Genomic DNA, 21,401 nt, shown 5'->3' on the forward strand with positions numbered 1-21,401 from the left:
CTTTTTAAAAATCAGAGGCTCTGGATATCCTGGGCTGCTTTACTGCATGGCAACAATCAGATAGAGCCAAGTTCCTGGTTCCCCTTTCAGATGGGGCACATGCAGTCTGATTCGCAGGTCATCCCACTTGGTTCATTTCATACACTTGCACGAGCCTGCCCAGTCCCTCTGGGAGCTGGGTTAGCAACTTCTGAAATATGGTGACCTGTTGACGTGTCTGTCTTCAACTTCACAAGATTGTTAACTCCTGGAAGGTGGAATTGTGTTTTATTCATGCCTGTAACCCTTCTGGATCTATTATAGTAAGCGGTACTTAGTAGACGTGTGCACACACACACATACACACATAAAATTGACCAGAAGCAAGGGTAATCATTGTCCTCACAGACTACATTTTCCAAAAATGGGCCCCTTACAGTCATCTTGAACATGTCAATGTAACTGTTATTAATCCTATAATGAAAGAATATTCATTTCATGAATAGAGGAATAGAGGTAGAGGAAGCAATGTAAAAACCAAACATTTAGGAAACATTTAGAGGATGTTCCAAGAGTATTGTCTTTTTTTTGGGGGGGGCACTATTTATCCAGCACCGAATGTTGCAATGATCCAGGCTCTTAGGTACATCCTAATGGCAGAATGTACCCATATCACTCTTCAGGTCTGTCTCTCTCTCTTTCTCTCTGTTTATCTTTCATATCCACATAGCTGCCTACTTACCTGTGTGTGTCCATGGACATATATACCTGACCTTCTCAAGTTCCCCAAATCAGCATTTGTCTGACTTTGTGTATCATCTAAGGTTATTCACACAGTGGAGAAGGAAGGTGAAAGACAGTTTATGAGTCAAGTGAGTTTTTCACCTTTTTTTGGCACAAAAAAAGAAAAATCCTAAAAACAACCTTCACATGCCTAAACACAGAGTCTATACTCTGTGGGGAAGTCTTTTGGGATATCAGGCCCTTGGGTGACAGAATCCAATGCACAGACTTGCCTGCCATGCTATTAATGTGGGTACTGCTTGGTTGTTATTAAAGTTCACTTTAAATAGCACCCGAATTTTTTAAATTACTCACTTTTGCCTGTCTGGATTTGAAATCATGGAGAAAAAGGAGACAGCAGCAGTTGTTTTTTTCTTTTTTGGTTGGTTTTTTTTTTTTTTTTTTTTTTTTTTTTTTAATCTCAGAATGTATTTTTATCTTTCTTCTGGAGCCATTTCCTCCCGGGTGTTGTGTGAAGTGTTGCATAATGAAATGATCATAAGATGGCATTTTCCCCTCTTCAGGCTTCAGGGGATACAAGACTTCACAAACGAGACAGATTAAGTGCACCTTTAATGGTCAAAATGATATTTCAAATAAGCGAAGGCTCCTAAAAGAGAACAAATAATAAAGGCTTGCGGGTCTCAGAGGCATTTTTTTTTTCATTTTTTAAAAATTGTGTTAAAAAACATATAAACATAAAATTTACCACCTTAACCATTTTAAAGTATACAGTTCCATGATATTAAGTTCCTTCACATTGTTGTACAACCATCACCACCACCATCCATCTCCAGAACTCTTTCATCTTGCAAAACTGAAACTCTATACCCATTAAACACAACATCCCATTCCCTTCTCTCCCAGCCCCCGGCAAACTACCGCTTTACTTTCTGCCTCTGTGATTTTGACTGCTCTAGGTACCTCTTCTAAGTGGAATCATGTAGTATTTGCCTTTTTGTGACTAGCTTATTTCACTTAGCATAATGTCCTCAAGGTTCATCCATGTTGTAACATGTGTCAGAATGTCCTTTTTTAAGGCTAAATAATATTCATATTCAATGTATTGAATTCAATACGTATATACCACATTTTGCTTATCCATTCATCTGTCGATGGACACTTAGGTTGCTTCCATCTTTTAGCAATTGTGCATAACTCTGTTATGTACAGACATACAAATATCTCTTCGAGTCCCTGCTTTCAATTCTTCTGGGTATATACCCAGAAGTGGAATTGCTGGATCATATGGTAGGTTTATTTTTAACTTTTTGAGGAACCGCATACTGTTTTCCACAGCAGCTGTATGATTTTATATTCCCACCAATAATGCACAAGGGCTCCAATATTATTTTCTCTCTGTCATTTTTTTTTTTTTGATAGCAGACATCCTAAAGGGTGTGAGGTGGTATCTCGTTGTGATTTTGATTTGTGTTTCCCTAATGATTAGTGATGTTGAGCATCTTTTCATGTGCTTATTGGTCATTTGTATGTCTTCTTTGGAAAATGTCTATTCAAGTCTTTTGTCAAAGGCATACTTTTTGTGATGTGGTCCCCACTTTGGGGTAGGAGGGTCAGAGGAGAAGGAGATTAAGGGGTATTGGGCACTGCACTTGTTATGTGCCAGGTCCCATACCCGGCTTCATGATAAGTTCATTAGCAGTGAGAAAAGAGAGGGACACTCCAGAAATGGAGCATCCTCAAGGCAGGTGCAGATAACAATTCAGACGGGATCCCAGTGACAGACACGTGAGCATCTCCTGTAGGCTGGGGGCCTGCCAAGAAGGAGAGAGATGGGGTGGGGGACAGGAGTCCAGCAAAAGGGAAAACTCCCTGCAGGGTGGGTTCTGCAGACAGTTGCAATAATGGGTAAGAGCAAAGTCCTCCTATGTCTGCACTGGACTCCAGTGTCACCGTTTACTACCTGTTTGACCTTGAGCAATCCACCTAACATTTGTAAGCCTCCATTTATTCATCTGTAAAACAGAAATTATAATGCCCACAGCACAGGGTGGTTTAGAGAACTAAATGAGGTATGTCATCTAATAGTAGATGCCAGCGGAAGGGTAGCTTTTCTTATTGTTCTCCAGAACTCTGGGTTTCTAAGAACTACAAGTTCAGGTCAGTCAGACTCCAAATAGTGTTATTTCCACTATATCCCACAGAAAATTTATAATATCCATGGAATGTAAGTGAATACAGCTATTCAGTACAGGCTCAAAGTTTCCCATGGGAGTGTGGCTTTCCTACATTTTGCTGTTATCACAGTGCAGCCCAAGGAATTGTGAGCCCAGGTGTGTCTGCCTCGAAGGAGATCATCTGAATCAATGGCTTCAATGAAACCAAACCAAGGGGAAAACCTAACCTTCCCAGAGCAATTGCTATGTGCCAGGTGCTGTGCCAGGCCCCTGTACATGTGATCTCATTATGACTTCCAACCTCCTATAAGGTAAGGAATTTTACTTCCATTTTACAGATGAGAAAACTGAGACTCAGACAGGGAGCAACTTGTAAAAGGTCAACAGAGCATAGATAGTGGGGCCAGGATTTCAATTTTGGTTGGCCTTGACTCTAAAACCCCTGACCCTCCCATTATTCTGTTTTATACATTAGGCAAATAATGCTTTAGGATTTATATTAGACATTTTTAGGGATTTTGGACTATTAGGGCATTTGGTGTCGTGATTAGGCTATGGGGCTTAGATGGCATCCATTTCTCTTTCTATCTTCCTCCGTTCTTCCCTATCTTTCTTTTTAAATATCCCTTTCTCTAATTTAAAATTTCTTTCCTCTTACTAATTAAACTTGAAACCTTTTGCACAGCAAAGGAAAATGTCAACAAAACAAAAAGACAGCGTACAGAATGGGCGAAAATATTTGCAAATGATATGACCGATAAAGGATTACTACATATATTATAATATATATTACTATATATTATACTATATATAAACAGTTCATACAACTTAACATCAAAAAAAAAAACCCGATTAAAAAATACGCAGGAGAACTGAATAGACGTTTTTTCAAAGAGAACAACAGATGGCCAACAGGCACATGAAAACATGCTTTACATTGCTAATCATCAGGGAAATGCAAATCAAAACCACAAGGAGATATTACCTCACACCTGTCAGAATGACTATCATCAAAAAGAACACAAATAACAAATGTTGGCAAGGATGTGGAGAAAAGGGAACCCTCGTACACTGTTGATGGGAATGTAAATTGGTGCAGCCACTGTGGAAAACAGTATGGAGGTTTCTCAAAAAATTAAAAAACAGAACTACTATATGACCCAGCAGTTCCACTCCTGGGTATATATCTGAAGAAAACAAAAACACTAATTCAAAAAGGTACATACACCCTAATGTTCCTAGCAGCACTATTTACAATTGTCAAGATATGGAAGCAACCTAAGTGTCCATCAAAAGATGAATGGATGAAGAAGATGTGGTATACATATACAATGAAATACTACTCAGCCATAAAAAAGAACAAAAATTTGCCATTTACAGTTACATGGATGGACTTGGAGGGCACTATGCTAAGTACGTCAGACAGAGAAAGACAAATAGTGTACGATATCACTAATGTGTGGAATCTAAAAAATACAACCAACTAGTGAATATAACAAAAAGAAGCAGACTCACAGATATAGAGAACAAAAAATTGGATACCAATGTGCGGGGGAGGGCAATACAGCAGTCAGGGGGAGTGGGAGGCACAAACTACTGTGTGTAAGATCGGCTCAAGGATGTATTGTACAAAATGGAAACATAGCCAATATTTTGTAATAACTGTAAATAGAAAGTAACCTTTAAAAATTGTATAAACATTTAAAATTTAAAAAAAAATTCTTCTATCCTTATAAACTTATTTTCTCTGGATCTCCACGTTCAGTTGGAGGGAGTACCCAGGAGGGATTTTCTATTTTGCATTTGTACACATGGTCCCTGGAGGGCTGCACCTGTGATCAGACTTAGCTTCTCTGCCTGCTGAACTGGCCACATATAACTGGAAGGAGATGGCTCTTCCTCTTCTGAGTATCAAGAGAAGCAAAAAGCTAGAGTGAGAAATGACTGGGAGCTTTCCGATTCCTTTGGGAGTTGACAGAAGACACAGGAGTGAAGAGAAGAGTGGAAAGGGGCAAGTGAGGATCGGGTGTGGGGAAAAGACAGGCATAGTGTGGGGAAAAGAAAGGCATAGTGCTGGGGGGCGAGATCATCAAATTCCTCAACTCTTCCCTGTTCTCTGATTGTGTTCCATTTCCCTAGAGCTGCCAAAGGTCCACTGTGCTTGCTGATGGCCAAAGGTCACACACTCAAACGTCTAAAGAGCCCAGCAAAGTAACCCAAATCAGTGATATGGACCAAACGATCAAATGCATCGATTTACTTTCACTGTACTATGGCTGGTTTTACTGGCACTCAAACACGAACCTTGCAGTGATTTCACTGCCTTTTCTGTCCAATAAGCTTTTCATCACACATCTTTCCCACATACTGGATATAATTTTAACCGTTTGTTTTTTGATGGTGTCATCAGTTGTATTCTTTCAATACAACCTTCAATATAGTCTTTCAATACAGATTCACTTTATTTGCATATTAAACTCATAAGAATGTTTTTAACTTCCACCAAAAAAGTGTTCTCTCCAGTTTTTCTTGAAACACATGGCCCTTTTTCCTCAACAGTTTGGTTTTCCTCTTTTGAGAGAGGTGTGGGTATAGAGAAATATTCCTCTTCCAAAAGCAAAGCACCAATGCCCGTGAGAAATAGCCACAGTGACTTGGGTTAGGGGTCAGGGAGAAAATAAGGATTTGGTGCTTGCTATGAAGACATGCTTTTGTACAGGTGACATCTGCCTCTCAGCTCCACCTGAAGGCTGCCAGGTGGGAATGCTGGTCCAGTATGGCCAGATCTTCTGATTTTTCCTTTTATAAATTTTTTTTTCCTTTTTTTAATTTTTAGAAAAAAAATTATTTTATTTTATTTTTTTGTGCAACAGAATCTTCTTAGTTATCTATTTTATACCTATTAGTATATATATGTCAATCCCAATCTCCCAATTCATCCCACTCCACCACCACCCCCACCCGGCTGCTTTCCCCCCAACCTTGGTGTCCATAGGTTTGTTCTCTACATCTGTGTCTCTATTTCTGCCTTACAAACCAGTTCATCTGTACCATTTTTCTAGATTCCACATATATGCGTTAACATACGATTTTGTTTTTCTCTTTCTGACATACTTCACTCTGTATGAAGTCTCTACTTCACTCTGTATGACAGTCTCTAGGTCCATCCACATCTTTACAAAGGACCGAATTTCATTCTCTTTTAAGGCTGAGTAATATTCCATTGTATATATGTACTACATCTTCTTTATCCATTCGTCTGTTGATGGGCATTTAGGTTGCTTCCATGACCTGGCTATTGTAAATAGTGCTGCAATGAACATTGTGGTGCATGTATCTTTTTGAATTATGAAAATTCAAATTTTGAAAATCTCAGGGTATATGCCCAGTAGTGGGATTGCTCGGTCATATGATAATTCTATTTTTAGTTTTTTAAGGAACCTCCATATTGTTCTCCATAGTGGTTGTATCAGTTTACATTCCCACCAACAGTGCAAGAGGGTTCCCTTTTTTGCACACACTCTCCAGTATTTGTTGTTTGTAGATTTTCTGATGATGCCCATTCTAACCAGTGTGAAGTGATACCTCACTGTAGTTTTGATTTGCATTTCTCTAATAATTAGTGATGTTGAGCAGCTTTTCATGGGCCTCTTGGCCATCTGTATGTCTTCTTTGGAGAAATGTCTATTTAGGTCTTCTGCCCATTTTTGGATTGGGTTGTTTGGTTTTTTTTAATATTGAGCTGCATAAGCTGTTTATATATTTTGGAGATTAATCCTTTGTCCGTTGATTCGTTTGCAAATATTTTCTCCCATTCTGAGGGTTGTCTTTTCAACTTGTTTATAGTTTCCTTTGCTGTGCAAAAGCTTTTAAGTTTCATTAGGTCCCCAAATTTTATTTTTGTTTTTACTTCCATTACTCTAGGAGGTTGGTCAAAAAAGATCTTGCTGTGATTTATGTCAAAGAGTGTTCTTCCTATGTTTCCCTCTAAGAGTTTTATAGCGTCCAGTCTTACATTTAGGTCTCTAATCCATTTTGAGTTTATTTGTGTATATGGTGTTAGGGAGTGTTCTAATTTCATTCTTTTACATGTAGATGTCCAGTTTTCCCAGCACCACTTATTGAAGAGACTGTCTTTTCTCCACTGTATATCCTTGCCTCCTTTGTCATAGATTAGTTGACCATAGGTGTGTGGGTTTATCTCTGGGTTTTCTATCCTGTTCCATTGATGTATGTTTCTGTTTTTGTGCCAGCACCATATTGTCCTGATTACTGTAGCTTTGTAGTATAGTCTGAAGTCAAGGAGTCTGATTCCTGCAGCTCCATTATTTTCCCTCAAGATTGCGTTGGTTATTCAGGGTCTTTTGTGTCTCCATACAGATTTTAAGATTTTTTTTGTTCTAGTTCTCTAAAAAATGCCATTGGTAATTTGATAGGGATTGCATTGATCTGTATATTGCTTTGGGTAGCATAGTCATTTTCACAATATTGATTCTTCCAATCCATGAACACAGTATATCTCTCCATCTGTTTGTGTCATCTTTAATTTCTTTCATTAGTGCCTTATAGTTTTCTGAGTAAGGAGGTCTTTTACCTCCTTAGGTAGGTTTATTCCTAGGTATTTTATTCTTCTTGTTGCAATGGTGAATGGGATTGTTTCCTTAATTTCTCTTTCTGATCTTTCATTGTTAGTGTATAGGAATGCAAGAGATTTCTGTGCATTAATTTTGTATACTGAAACTTTACCAAATCTTCTCATTTTTCAAGAGAAACCAGGAATTCTGATTTTTATGTAAAATCTTCTGATTTTTAATTTAATTTAGTTTATTAAAAAAAACACTGTGCCTGCCTATCCAAACACTTCTGAGGGTCACATCTATCTTATAAATTATTAGTACATTAATTCTGTAGGCCTTGGGATCACACTACTTCATCTTCAGATTAACTCTGCTTGTACTGCCATAACATACCCCTGATCTTACACAGTCAGCATTTTCTCTTACAGAACCCACCCCCACCTCCAGTATTTCACACTGTCTACTACTGTTTCCTTCATGAAATTCTCGAGTCTTTAATTCCCTTCCATTTCCTCAGAGTTGACGTGAGATCTTTTGTGCTTGTTATAGGCCAGCACTTCCCAAACTTGGCCCTTTAAGAACTATGCTTTGCTTTATGTGTGTACACTTGGGCTATTGTTCATTTAACATTATTCCTTAAGTATGTTCATTTTCTTATTTAAATAAACTTATTTTTATGGAACTTATGCCATTACCAAAAATAGGAAAACAGCATCTCTGGCTGTATTTGTCAGGGTCTTACCCTAATATTAACTGTCGTAACAATCCCCAAGCCTCAGAGCTACACACATAAAAGTTTATTTTTATTTTATTTTTTAAAGGTTTTGTTCATGAAAAATCCAACACAGATTTTCCTGATTAGGCATTTCTCCTCCTTCTTGTGAAACCACCATCCCAACACTTGGGATTGAAGGTCAGCATCAAAGAGAAGGAGAGTTCATGGTGAAAGCATGTCAGCCACATAGCCACCTTGACCCCACGATGACACACTTCACTTCTAGTAGCATCTCACTCTGGTCAGAACTAATTTCAAAGTCCTTCCCAGATTCAGAGGGGCAGGACATATAGTCAACGGCAGGGCAGTCACCTGACAGCAACAAATCTACCATGGGAGAGAAGCACAAATCCCAGTGTCAGTTAGCCAGCTCTGTCACACCCGCCATCAAAAGTAATTGAAAAAGAAAATACAATAAGATCCTGGGCCCCAGATTCCCCATCCCCTATGCCTGAACTCCATCTTCACACTGTGGAATCAGAGAGATGCTAGAAAAGAATCTCCCTCTTGTCTCTGGTGCCCTAAAGTCTCTCCCTTGCCCTAAGTCTTCCCAGTTCTCTATACGAAGGTAGAGGCTGCATCTGAAATGAGATTTCAGGCCATGACATAAACTATGTCACCTCCTAGCTGGTCTCCTTGGGTTCCACTCAAGCCATCTTTCAATCCATTTTTCAACCTAGTAGTCATTACTTTTTAAAATGTTAATAAGATCAAACTTCACCCCTGCTTAACACCTCCTAAAGAGACCCCATTATGCTTAGAATATTCAGACTCCTACCAGGGTCCATAAGGACCTGCTCAATGTGACCGCACCCAAACCTCAGACCGGTCTTTCACTCACTGGTCCTTTTGCCTGGAACACTCTTCCCCAGACTTTGCTCATAGCAGTCTCCCTTTTGCCCTCAGGCATCAGCTCAAAGGTCTTTTTGTGGAATCTGGCCCTGACTTCATCCAAGTAGCCCCACTCCATGCCCCACTGTGGACACTGCTCTCTACCCTAGTCCTCTGCTTTTTCAAATTCATAGCACTTAACAGAATCCAAGAGCATTGAGTATGTATATTTTTTGTCTCCTTAATTAGAATTTTCACTGTAGATTTTCCTACCTCTAGAACAGTGCCTGTACCAGAGAAGTTAATCGGAGAAGAGCTACTGAACAAGTGAGTGAATGAATGAATGCATAGATGAATGAGCTTCTCCCTTCTGAGTACTGGGTGACGGCAGCCCTCGCTGGGGACGGGATAGGATTGTGACTCTGAGGTGAAGCTCTGATCTCTACACTCTTTCGCTAAAGGGTCAGGTACTGGTTTCTTTCATCCTTAGCAGATTGCGTTGACATGCATGGACATTATCAGTGATGTGAAAACAGCTTGAATCAACTTGAGTGGAGGCTCTTAGTCAAATTCCAAGGAAATAGGCATTTGATTCAAGAATGGGTGAAATACCAAGCTAGATTGGTAAAATGACAAACAAACAAATATTTTAAAAGCAAACAGTATATATCAGTTGTTCTTTTAGCAGAAGTCTGCTAGGTATCTAGACCTGCAGGTCCTGTCTGAGACCACTGTGGTAGACGGGCCCTGATTCTTCACCCCTCTGAGTCCACACCCTCACTACATGACTCTGCCATCTCCCACTCAAGAGGGAGGTCTTTCCCCACCACTGTGACATTGGGCTTGGCCATGTCATACTTACTTTAGCTGATGGATGGTTAGTAGAAGTGACACAATCAGGGTTTTGAAGTGTATTTGTACCTTGGGGCATGTTTTCTTACATCTCTGGCACTGCCACAGGAAGGACATGCCCAGGATAGCCTCCTGGTCCCAAGAAAATAAAAGACGCTTGGAATAGAGTCACCTCAGCCAACACTGACCTAGATGAGCTGACCTCCAGCCCACCCGCAAGCACATGAGACAAAATAAACAATGATTGTTTTAAGTCATTGAGTGTTGGGGTGGATTTGACACAGCAGTAGTTGGTGGATATAGCTGCCTAGCCCATGCCCCTGAAAGGTGGGCCTCTGGTGCACACAGCCCATGATCCCCATTTTGAAACTCTGACCTAACCCACTTCCTTCTGTGCTTAATTTTTTTTTTAAACATCTTTATTGGAGTATAATTGCTTTACAATGGTGTGCTAGTTTCTGCTTTATAACAAAGTGAATCAGCTATACATATACATATATCCCCATAACCCCTCCCTCTTTTGTCTCCCTCCCACCCTCCCTATCCCACCCCTCTAGGTGGTCACAAAGCACCTAGCTGATCTCCCGGTGCTATGTGGGTGCTTCCCACTAGATATCTATTTTACATTTGGTAGTATATATAAGTCCTTGCCACTCTCTTGCTTCATCCCAGCTTACCCTTCCCCCTCCCCATGTCCTCAGGTCCATTCTCTACATTTTTGTCTTTATTCCTGTCCTGCCCCTAGGTTCTTAATAACCATTTATTTAAGATTCCATATATATGTGTTAGCATATGGTATTTGTCTTTCTCTTTCTGACTTACTTCACTCTGTATGACAGACTCTAGGTCCATCCACCTCATTACAAATAACTCAATTTCGTTTCTTTTTATGGCTGAGTAATATTCCATTGTATATATGTGCCACATCTTCTTTATCCATTCATCCGATGATGGACAGTTAGGTTGTTTCCATCTCCTGGCTATTGTAAATAGAGCTGCAATGAACATTGTGGTACATGACTCTTTTTGAATTATGGTTTTCTCAGGATATGTGCCCAGCAGTGGGATTGCTGGGTCATATGGTAGTTCTATTTTTAGATTTTTTAGGAACCTCCATACTGTTCTCCATAGTGGCTGTATCAATTTACATTTCACCAACAGTGCAAGAGGGTTCTCTTTTCTCTCCAGAATTTATTGTTTGTAGATTTTTTGATGATGACTATTCTAACTGGTGTGAGAGGATACCTTATTGTAGTTTTGATTTGCATTTCTCTAATGATTAGTGATGTTGAGCATTCTTTCAAAACACATTAACTCCTTTTTTTTTTTTTTTTTTTTGGTGGTATGCGGGCCTCTCACTGCTGTGGCCTCTCTCGTTGAGGAGCACAGGCTCCGGACGCGCAGGCTCAGCGGCCATGGCTCACGGGCCCAGCCGCTCCGCGGCATGTGGGATCTTCCCGGACCGGGGCACGAACCCGTGTCCCCTGCATCGGCAGGCGCCGACTGTCAACCACTGTGCCACCAGGGAAGCCCACATTAACTCTTTTAATATTCCCAACAACTTTATAAAGTAGGTACTATTGTTATCCCTGTTCGACAGATGAGGAAACTGAGGCACAGAATGTTTAAGTTGCATGCTCAAAGTCATACCCAAGCTATGAAACCAGGCAATGTGACTCCGGAGCTCCCATGCTCACCACAATGCTACATGGACTCTTAATGCTTGCTGCCAGTCTGGCCAATGACATTGTCCCCATGCCTTGAGAAGAGGCAGCTTTCTTTGTAGTTGTCAGTAACCCTTTTGCACAGGGCTTTTATACAGTGAAAGAGTAGAAGAAGTCACATATTTTGAGCTCCTATTATGTGTCAGGTGCTTTTCAGGTGTTATCTAATCTAGGTAGGTGGGGATTATCCTAATTTTCAGATGAGGAAAATGAGATTCATACAGGGCAAGTGGCCTTTTCAAGGTTACACAGCTTATAATTTTCAGAACCACGCTTTGATCCCAAACCTCTACCACGCTTTGATCCCAAACCTCCTCTAGAGGAGGATTCCACTCCTCTACGACTCCAAAGTCTGTGCTGTTTGTGGTTTCTAATTGGGAAAATAAATATCGGTTTGCTGTCTTGTCCTACCAGGGCAAGAATGGACCAAGTCCATGCACCCTGGGGTGCTCTATTAGGGTACAGAAAAGAGGAAAGTGGGTTATAAGTACTAGAGTCTTGATTCTACTACTGCCTCTTCTGGGTAATAGCTGTGTGGCCTTAGGCAAGTACCTTTTCTTCTCTGGGACTTTCATCCTCACCTATAAAATGAGAACACTGTGATTTATTCCTGAGAGAGCTGATTTAAATTGCCACTTGCCTTCCCCAGGTGACTCTCATGAACGGGTGTGTTTTGACGTCATGATGCCAGAGTTGCTCTTTTTCAAGAAGGAAGCTTGGAGTTATATGAACTAGAGAAGCATGTTCCTCATGGAAGAGTAGACTGTGTTTTGTTTTGAAGAAACTTGTACAGGTGTATTATTTCTAGAACATTCTGAGAAAACCTAACTTTAGTCATGGATGGTATAGAAACTGGGTTGCAGAGACCTCACTATTACCCCACTCAGAGCCTGGATGGAGCAAACACCCACAAACACCCAGATGAAGCCAAGGGTAGAAAATGTGCTTGAGTCAAGGACACAATGAGGAACTGAATTCTTTCTTCCTGTTGCAAAGAGTAGAGTTTCCCTGGGGAAGTGGGTAGAAACTTTGGATGGCAAGGCAGCGTATTAGTGAGGATAGGCTATGTTATGCTGCAGCAACAAACAAAACAGAATCTTCATGGCTCAGTACCATAACAGGGTACTTCTTATTCCTGTCCATGTCTGATGTAGGTTAAGCCATTCTCTTCCAAGCGGTGACACAGGAACCCAGACTGCATCCATCTCATGTCCCTGCCATCCCATGGTGCCTCCAAGGCCTCACTCATATCATCTAGCCCACAGATGGGATTAGGAAGATGGAGGTAAGGAACAAGGAAGCCTACACAGGAGGCACCCACAGAGACTGAAATGTGGGGCCCTCTGCCCTGCACCTACCTTGGGTGGCATAAGAGAATGGGTGGGTTGCATTACTCCTTCCATGTACAGTGATAGGAGCACATAATAAGCTTTCCATAAAATAAGTTATGAAAACCTCAAATATCTTTTAACTCACTTTAAAGCCAAAAGTCACAAAGCTTCACTCCTGGAAATAAATCTGCCACTTTGCCATATACCCTTGTGTGCCCTTGAGTTAGGTCCTATATCTTCTCTAAGCCTCTGTTTCCCCATCTGTCATACGAGGATCACAGTCCCTCCTAACTGGATTTTTGTGAGGCTTATGAAAGAAGATGACTGTGGGAATGCTTAGGATTGCAAAGCACTTAGGACAGTTGACAGAGCACTGTCAGGACACCTAGAATGTACTCTCTCTCCCAGTTCAGCCTGGTCTCAATTTCTATGTCTCCGGAGCAAGCCTTTTCAGATAAAAATCCCACGTCACTTCCCTTCGTTCATTCCAGCCCATTTCTTTAAAATCTTTCTTTCCTTGTCAGGAGATAGAGGCAGGTGGCATGCTGTGTAAACCGTGAAAGAGATTATGAAAATATCTGCAGATCTTGTGCCGTCTCCAAATATTTCAACATAAATATTTGCTGGAGGCTGGTCCAACTTCCCGGCCCAAGAGGAGGACAGAAGGTGAGCTTCAAGCTGGACGTGGGAACAAACCTCCTAGAAATCTGTCCCTTTGTGGGAGACTAAGTGAATGACATGCAGCCTGAAAGTTTTCAATTTAAAACTCCATCCTCCCTTTAGTGCAGCAAAAGGAGGCTATGATTGAGTTAGGGGGTCTCTGGCCAACTAGTCATGGCCATGTCTTGCCTCCACACTTTGGCATGTGCCGTTCTCCGCCAGCACTGCCCTTTCCGCCCTATCTACTTGGGGATTCCTTCTTCAACCTCTAAGAAAAACAAGACTAAAAGGCTAGTTAGTCCTTTTAAAAGGTATTCTTTCTAGAATGCCTCCTCTAACTGCCCCGTTCCCAGAACTTTCTACTTGGTCCCCCTCTGTTCATCATCATCATCATCATCATTGTCACCATCACTAACATTTATTGAGAGCTTACTGCTGCTCAAGCATTGCTTAAAAACTTTATACTCAGTGCTCACAGCCATCTCATGAGGAAACCGAGGCCAATGAAGTGAGGTGACAGCCCAGATCATGAGGCTATATATGCAGAGGTGGCTGAGAAACGCCTGGACAGTGTCTCCAAAGATTGGGCTCTTGGTCATCATTCTATAGCTCCCTTCCAACCCCATCTGCTCCTCAAGAGCTGGGGCTGTGCCTTATTCACCTCTCTGTTCCCACCATGGGCCCTCACAGAGTAGATATCTAGCAAGTTTATCTGGCTGAATGAATTAATGAGTGAATGAATGATTGAATGTGAGCTTCCCTAACACAGCTCTAAGTAAAAGCCTCAGCATATAGAAGTGGCTCCCTGAGTACTTATTGAAAGGATAAACAGCAATATAAAATAACCAGGATCCCCAAATGTGGGTCCCTATTGCTTACTCCACACAGCTCATCCTGGTCCCCACTGCATCTTTCCAGGTCATCTCACCCTCAACACCATCTAGTGGACTACAGAGGAGGAACTAGTTCAGCACCCAGGTACATCTCCAGGGCATCCAAGTTGCCCCCCCAACCCTCCCAGCCAAGGTGCTCCCAATAAGTCTGGGGCCTGGTGTATACAAGGTATCCCAGGAAAACTCCCTGGGTCCCTGTCACCCTGTCATTTCCAGGGACCTGGCTCTGGTCACCATTGCCAGTTCCTTCTGGGTCTCAGTCCACAGCCCTGCTCTATAAGGAGCTGCCAATGGCTGAGAGCCTTCTAAGCACTAGACTCCATGCTGGGTGCTTTCCATGCATTGTCTCTAATCACCATTGCACTCTTTGCAGCCAGGGTGATTCTCCCCATTCTATAATTGGGAAAACCTAGGCTCAGAGAGATGACATGACTCGCCTAACCACACACATATGTAAGGAGAGGAATCAAGACTCCAACTTATTACATATGATCCTACAACCCCACTCCTGAGCATATATTCAGAGAAAACCATAATTAGAAATGATAAATGCACCCCAATGTTCATAGCAGCACTATTTCCAATAGCAAAGACATGGAAGCAATCTAAATGTCCATTGACAGAAGAATGGATAAAGAGGATATGGTATCTTTATACAATGGAATATTACTCAGCCATAAAAAAAGAATGAAGTAATGCCATTTGCAACAACATGGATGGACCTAGAGACAAATATCATATGATATCACTTATATGTAGAATCTAAAAAAAAAAAAGATACAAATGAACTTATATACAAAACCGAAATAGACACACAGACGTAGAAAACAAACTTATGGTTACCGAAGGAGAAGGGGGGGAGAGATAAATTAGCAGTTTGGGATTAACATATGCAAACTACTGTATACAAAATAGGTAACAAGCAAGGACCTGCTGTATAACACAGGGAACTATACTCAATATTTTATAATGACCTATAAGGGAAAAGAATCTGAGAAAGAATATATATATATGTAGATAGATAGATAGATATCTGAATCACTTTGCATATACCTGAAACTAACACAGCATTGTAAATCAACTATACTTCGATAAAAAAATTAAAGAAAAAAAAAGACTCCAGTTTAGGTCTTTCTGATTCCAAAACTCAAGATCTTTCTGATATTCCAGAGTCCCTCCTTCCTACCCTTAGGTTTTAATCTGGGACTTTGGTATCCAGCTAACTCTTGCCGGTCTCCTGGGGTTGCCCAGTCCTCCAGGACCACCAGTCCCTGGTCAGACTCCCACTATGTATAAACACATCTCCTGGTGCTGCACCTCCCGTCTGGCCACCCCTGATGGCAGCTCACAGTCAACCTAGGTTGGGTCACTACTGCTACACGGTAAGCTGAATGGGCACGGGCTCCTGCATTTCAGCTCTGTGTGCTATGCCTGGATCCCAGGCTGTCCCCCACCCAACCATACATGCATGCTATCCCCAGAGCTGGGCATGGCAGTTGCCCTGGCTCCCCTCTTCTGCCAGCCCCAGCCACACAGACCAGTGACAAACAGTGCAGCCAACGCAACCCCCCATGGAGATCCCCCACCCCCACCATCCCTGAAGCAGCAGCAGAGGAATTCCTGGCCAGGAACATGTGTTCTCCCAGCAATTTGCAAGAAGGCCTTTTGCAATTTACATCTTCAGCTCTGCTGAAGAAAATGGGAATGGATGGGCTCACTGAGCAGAAAATGCCAGAAGGCGTTCCAGAGCCCAGGATCCCAAACCCAGGCCTTCTGCGAGGGGACTGAACAGACACGCAATGCTGGGAGGAAATTCTTACCCCATGTCAGGCTACACAGGCTCAGAAGGTTATTTGTAAACAAAAGAGTGTGTATTTTCAAGGAAGCTACTGAGTTTGAATCAGAATAGAACAAGAGGAGAAGTCATGAAGACATCCAATCAGCTTTGACACTTACTGGCTCTGTGGCTTTCATTCATCATTCAGTAACTATTGTTGAGCACCTACTATGTGCTGGGCACAAGGCAAGGCACCACAGATACAATGGTGAATGACACTGAAAAAAAAATCCTTATTCTTGTGGTGCTTGGAGTCTAGTAATAGGGGAGGTTGATAAGAACCCAATCAGCAAATAAACAAGTGTAGAATTATAGGTTGTAGTAATGGAATAGTACCAGCACAGAAAAGAATGAGGGTATGAGATAAGCTAATAGGAAGGGTACTGTCCTTGGGGAGGGTGGTCAGGTTATGCCTCTCTAAAGAGGTCTGGGAAAAGACCTCAAGTATGTGGAGCCAGCCATGAAAGCAGGAAGGAGAGCCCTGCAGGCAGAGGGCACGGCACAGGCAGAGATCTGGAGTCAGGAAAGGGCTGGGCATGACCAAGAATTGAGGCAAAGGGGTTGCAGGAGATGCCAGGAAGGGGAGTAGGCATTTGTCACGAGATGCAGGTGGCAAGGCAAGCAGGACCAGAACATGTGGGCCAGGAGGGCCATGAAAGACTTCGGATTTTTGTCTTAAGAATGGAATTTGGGATTAACATATACACACTACTATATATAAAATAGATAACCAACAAGGACCTACTGTATAGCACAAGGAGTTCTACTCAATATTCTGTAATAACCTAAATGGAAAAAGAATTTGAAAAAGAATAGATACATGTATACGTATAACTGAATCACTTTGCTGTACACCTGAAACTAACACAACATTGGTTATCAACTATACTTCAAGAAAAAAATAAAATTAAATTAAAAAAGACTATATCTAAGAGTTTTTAGGCAAAGAAATGATGTATTCTATTTTACATTTTTTTGCAAGATCACTCTGGCTGCAGGTAGATTGGAGGAGAAGGAGAGTGAAATCAGGGAGGCCACTTAGAAGGCTGCTGTGGTCACCCAATACAGAGGATATGACAGTTTGGTGGGGGTATAGGGGATCGCAGTAAGGATGCACAGATGTGAGTTTATTCAAGGGAAATTTAGGATGCAGAAAAAATAGGTCTTGGTTATAAATGAGTTCTGAGAGCTAAACAAGGAAGATGTCTAAAAGGACAACTGAGTGAATTGGGTATTATTTTCCAAGAAAGGGAAAGCCAGGAGGAAAAACAAATTGAAGAGAAAGGTGTGAGGTGGGGGAGGGACTGGGAGTTCAGTTTGTAGACATACATTTGGGAAACACCCTGGGCTAGAGGTGAGTAAGCAGTAGGAAATATGAGTCTACAATTCAGGAGAGAGGTCGGGATTGAAAATTTAACTTCAGGAATTATCAGCTTAACATGGCTTAAGCCTCGGAACTACGTGAGATCATCCAGGGCAATTAGGTAGAAAGAGAAGAGAACTCAGGACAAACCCCAAGGAAGTCCAACGTTTAGTGGAGAGGCAGGTTGCTTCGCCTCTCTGACTCTCATAGTTCCCATCTGTAAAATGGGATGGTAATCAAATCTACCTTCCAGGAGGATCACAAGGAATGCTTGTCCCCTTCTCCTTCCCCTAGTTGGGCACATTGGTTTAAGGACTTGGGTTTGAGGGTCTGGCCCCGCCTTTCACTCTTGTATGTTCCAGATCTGTTTTCTCTTTGCATCTTCCTAACACTCTGTGAGCAGACGTACCATGAACACTTCACTCTCCTGTTGTCTTCCTACCTGCCTGGTTGCTCCTCCCCTGCCAGGGTCCAAAGTTTGCTTGGAGTGCCACCGGGCTCTCTCCCGGACCCAGCCACTGGGGACATGCTCTCCCTACTCGTAAATATCACCTAGTACCAGTGACTATGCGGTCTCCAGCTCCAGCTCTGCCCTTTCCAGAGAACTCTGGACCACCTGTTGAGCATCTCCACAAAAATGTCCAGTGGGAACTAAAATTTAACATGACCTCAAACTGCACTTCCTTCATCCTTCCACCATCTTAGTAAAAGGTCTCACCATATGCTTAAATGCTCAAGCTAAAAATCAAGGTGTTAGCCTCCACATTCGGCCCATCAGTATATCCCATCAACTCTATCTCCAGAAGGAATCTCCAATTCATCCAATTCCCTGCTGTCTACCACCACTCTCCTAGTGTAAGCTTCATCTCCTGCTTGGATAAGAGTCTCCTTCCTGGCCTCCCTGCTTCCATTCTTGCCTTCTTGAAACCATTCTCCATACAAATGTAAGTGGTGTTATTTCACTCTCCTACTTACATTTCTCCAGTGTTTTCCATTATCCTTAAAATAAAACCCAAACTCTTTATTGGTACGTCCCTACATCACATGGCCCCTGCTTCTCTCCAACCTCCTCTGACACCATGCTCCCCAGGTCCCACCCTGCTCCAGCCACGCTGGCCTCCTTCTGCATCTCACACACTCAGGTCATTACTGGGGCACCATCTCAGCCCAAGCTCAACTGCCCTATGCCTGGGGTGGCCTGGTCCCTGGTCTCTGCAGGGCTGGCTCCTGCTTGACACCAGCCTCACTCTGTCCCAGGTCTTGCCTGACCTCTCCTTTCAAGTAGTCTCCCAGGCCCCCTCACATCTGCAGAGCCTTTTATCAACATCTGGGGTTTCCTTGTTTCCTCGTCTACTGGGAGCGGTAGACGAGCTAAAGCCCTTTTGGAGCCCTCAGTCTTGTTCGCTGCTGTGTTCGGAACTGTCCTGGCATATGGCAGAGGGTTATTAGATATCTGTGAATAAATGAATGAATGAGACCCATTCTACAGGCAAGAGTGTGAGAGATAATAATGGTATTAGTAGCAGTAGCTAACATTTGTGAGTTCTTTCTATATATCTTACCATTTAACCTTCATGGCAGCTCTCTAACTATGGGCTTCTAACCTTGGCATTCCTGACAATTTGACTAGGTAATTCTTTGTTGTGAAGGGTTGCCCTGTGCACTGTAAATACTTACCAGCATTCCTGGCCTCTACACACTAGATACCAGTAACGGCAACCACCCACCAGTTGTGATAACCAAAAATATCTCCAAACATTGTCAAACATCCCCTGGGGACAAAATCATACTGATTGAAACTGTTCTAAGGTATTGTACCTCTAAAGTACTATTATAAAGTCCCCATGTTACAGTGGGAGAAACTATGACACAGACAGAGTAAGTAAATTTCTCAAGATCATACAAGCAACTAACATGTAGATGAGGACCAGGGCCATGGTGTGGGTAGGGCAGGAACTAAAAACAGAGGCTGAGACCCTGGGCCTGGCAACCAGACATTTTGGCCTGAATTCAGGGGTCAGGAAAGGTCAGGCTGCAGGACTAAACATCAAGAATCAAGATCTGTTTCAGATTGAAAACCATGTCCAGAAATGGGGAGGTGGGTGGGTGTTAGGGGTGTTACTGAAGAGATGGGACCACTCCATCACTCACTCACCCACTCACAGAGCACCCACTGGTGACGGGACCTGTCCGCAATGCCAGGGTCTCAGGGTTGGAGCAGGGGCAGCTCGTTTCCAAAAGGCCTGGAGTGAGCTGTGGACAGAAAGCCAAAAGTGAGTGCCAATGATAGAAATATGAAATCATAATTATAACCAACATTTACGGTGGGATTACTACATGCCTAGAATTTTACATACGTCATAACATATAATCTTTCCAATCCTAACATCATCCCCAGTTGACAGATGAGGAAACTGAGGAACAAAGAGGTTAAACTATTTGTCCAAGGTCAAAGATCTAGATGAGTGATGGGCATGAAGTTCAAAGCCAAGATTTTCAGACTCCAGAGTCTATCTTCTCTCCACCTTTTGGATCTTCTGCCTGTCTCAGGAGATGGACACAGAGCAGAATGGAGACCATCACCAAGTTCAACAGGCAGAAGGGTAGTAATTCCTTCTCTTCTCCCCTCCCTTCTGCCTTCTCTTCCTTTTCTCCCCCTCTTCCTCTTATTATTTGTAATAAAATCTACCTCTTGGCAAGGGGGAGACCTGGATTAGAAGACAAAGAAAGAGAAAAGCAAATGACTCAAAAAGGGATTGACAGTTCTCACCAAATCTATGACCTGTGTGATCTGGAGCAAGTCCCTTGGCCTCCCCATGGCTCGTTTTCTTCATCTTCCAGTGGGGAGATTAGTGATCCCTCACTCACAGATAATTCGTTTAAAGGTTTTAAATCGTGATGTGCTGAGCAAAGATGAGCTTCTACTTCTGTGGATTCAACTGTAGCTTATCACGGCTGTGCAAAACTACACTCTCAGACGCTGCTTTTCCTTAGCCGGGCGATGAGATCACAGTATGAAACTTGCCTCATGAGTATTTTGAAGGCAGCATTCAGTGTAGTCACAAGATCCAGAGGAGTGGTGGAATCCCCTTTCAATACATGCCCTGCAAATCCTCTTCTCCCAGCTGACAAGCTACTAGACCCATCTGCCCAACTTGCAACACGTCCCTCTTATGTCACCTCCTCCTGTGCATCCCAGCTGTTCCTGTGTTTGATCTGAACATCCTGCTTTCCCCAGGACCACTACACCCATCTATTCACTGTCTTCCTGGCCCCAGCCCAGCTTCCATGTGCTCCGGATGGCCCTGTCTAATGCACGAGCATGCAGCTATCACTCTCTGCCTAAAATCTTCCAGTAGCTCCCCTGGCAACTGACTCTCTGCCTCATTTGCCCCCTCAATTTCATCTCCCACTCACTCTTCACATGGAAATTCCTAGGAGCTCGTTATTGCCCTGCATGGTGATAGAACTGGTCCCTCCACACCTATCCTGAGAGCTCCTGGAGGCCAGAGGCCTTACATATTTTGTTTCCGGGTCCTCCCCACACTGTACAGTGACTGACACAGGGGAGTGCAAAGAAGATGTGGGTCATGAGTTTTGGAGGTGTGACGCTTAGTCCACAAACCTGTCTGCACAGTAAAATCAATTTATTTTTCAA

General features: G+C 42.5%; 1 long non-coding RNA gene across 1 annotated transcript; it reads right to left on the bottom strand.

Annotated features, from left to right (window-relative positions):
* Window positions 1–1,228: 1,228 nt before the first annotated feature.
* On the bottom strand, window positions 1,229–20,727 carry LOC137220873 (uncharacterized). The gene is made up of 3 exons (XR_010941821.1): window positions 20,514–20,727; window positions 19,899–19,996; window positions 1,229–1,372 (listed from the first exon to the last, which is right to left on the bottom strand). It is a non-coding gene; the product is annotated as an uncharacterized lncRNA (long non-coding RNA).
* Window positions 20,728–21,401: the final 674 nt, after the last annotated feature.

Source organism: Pseudorca crassidens, chromosome 3 (assembly GCF_039906515.1).
Source record: "Pseudorca crassidens isolate mPseCra1 chromosome 3, mPseCra1.hap1, whole genome shotgun sequence".
NCBI lineage: Eukaryota > Metazoa > Chordata > Mammalia > Artiodactyla > Delphinidae > Pseudorca > Pseudorca crassidens.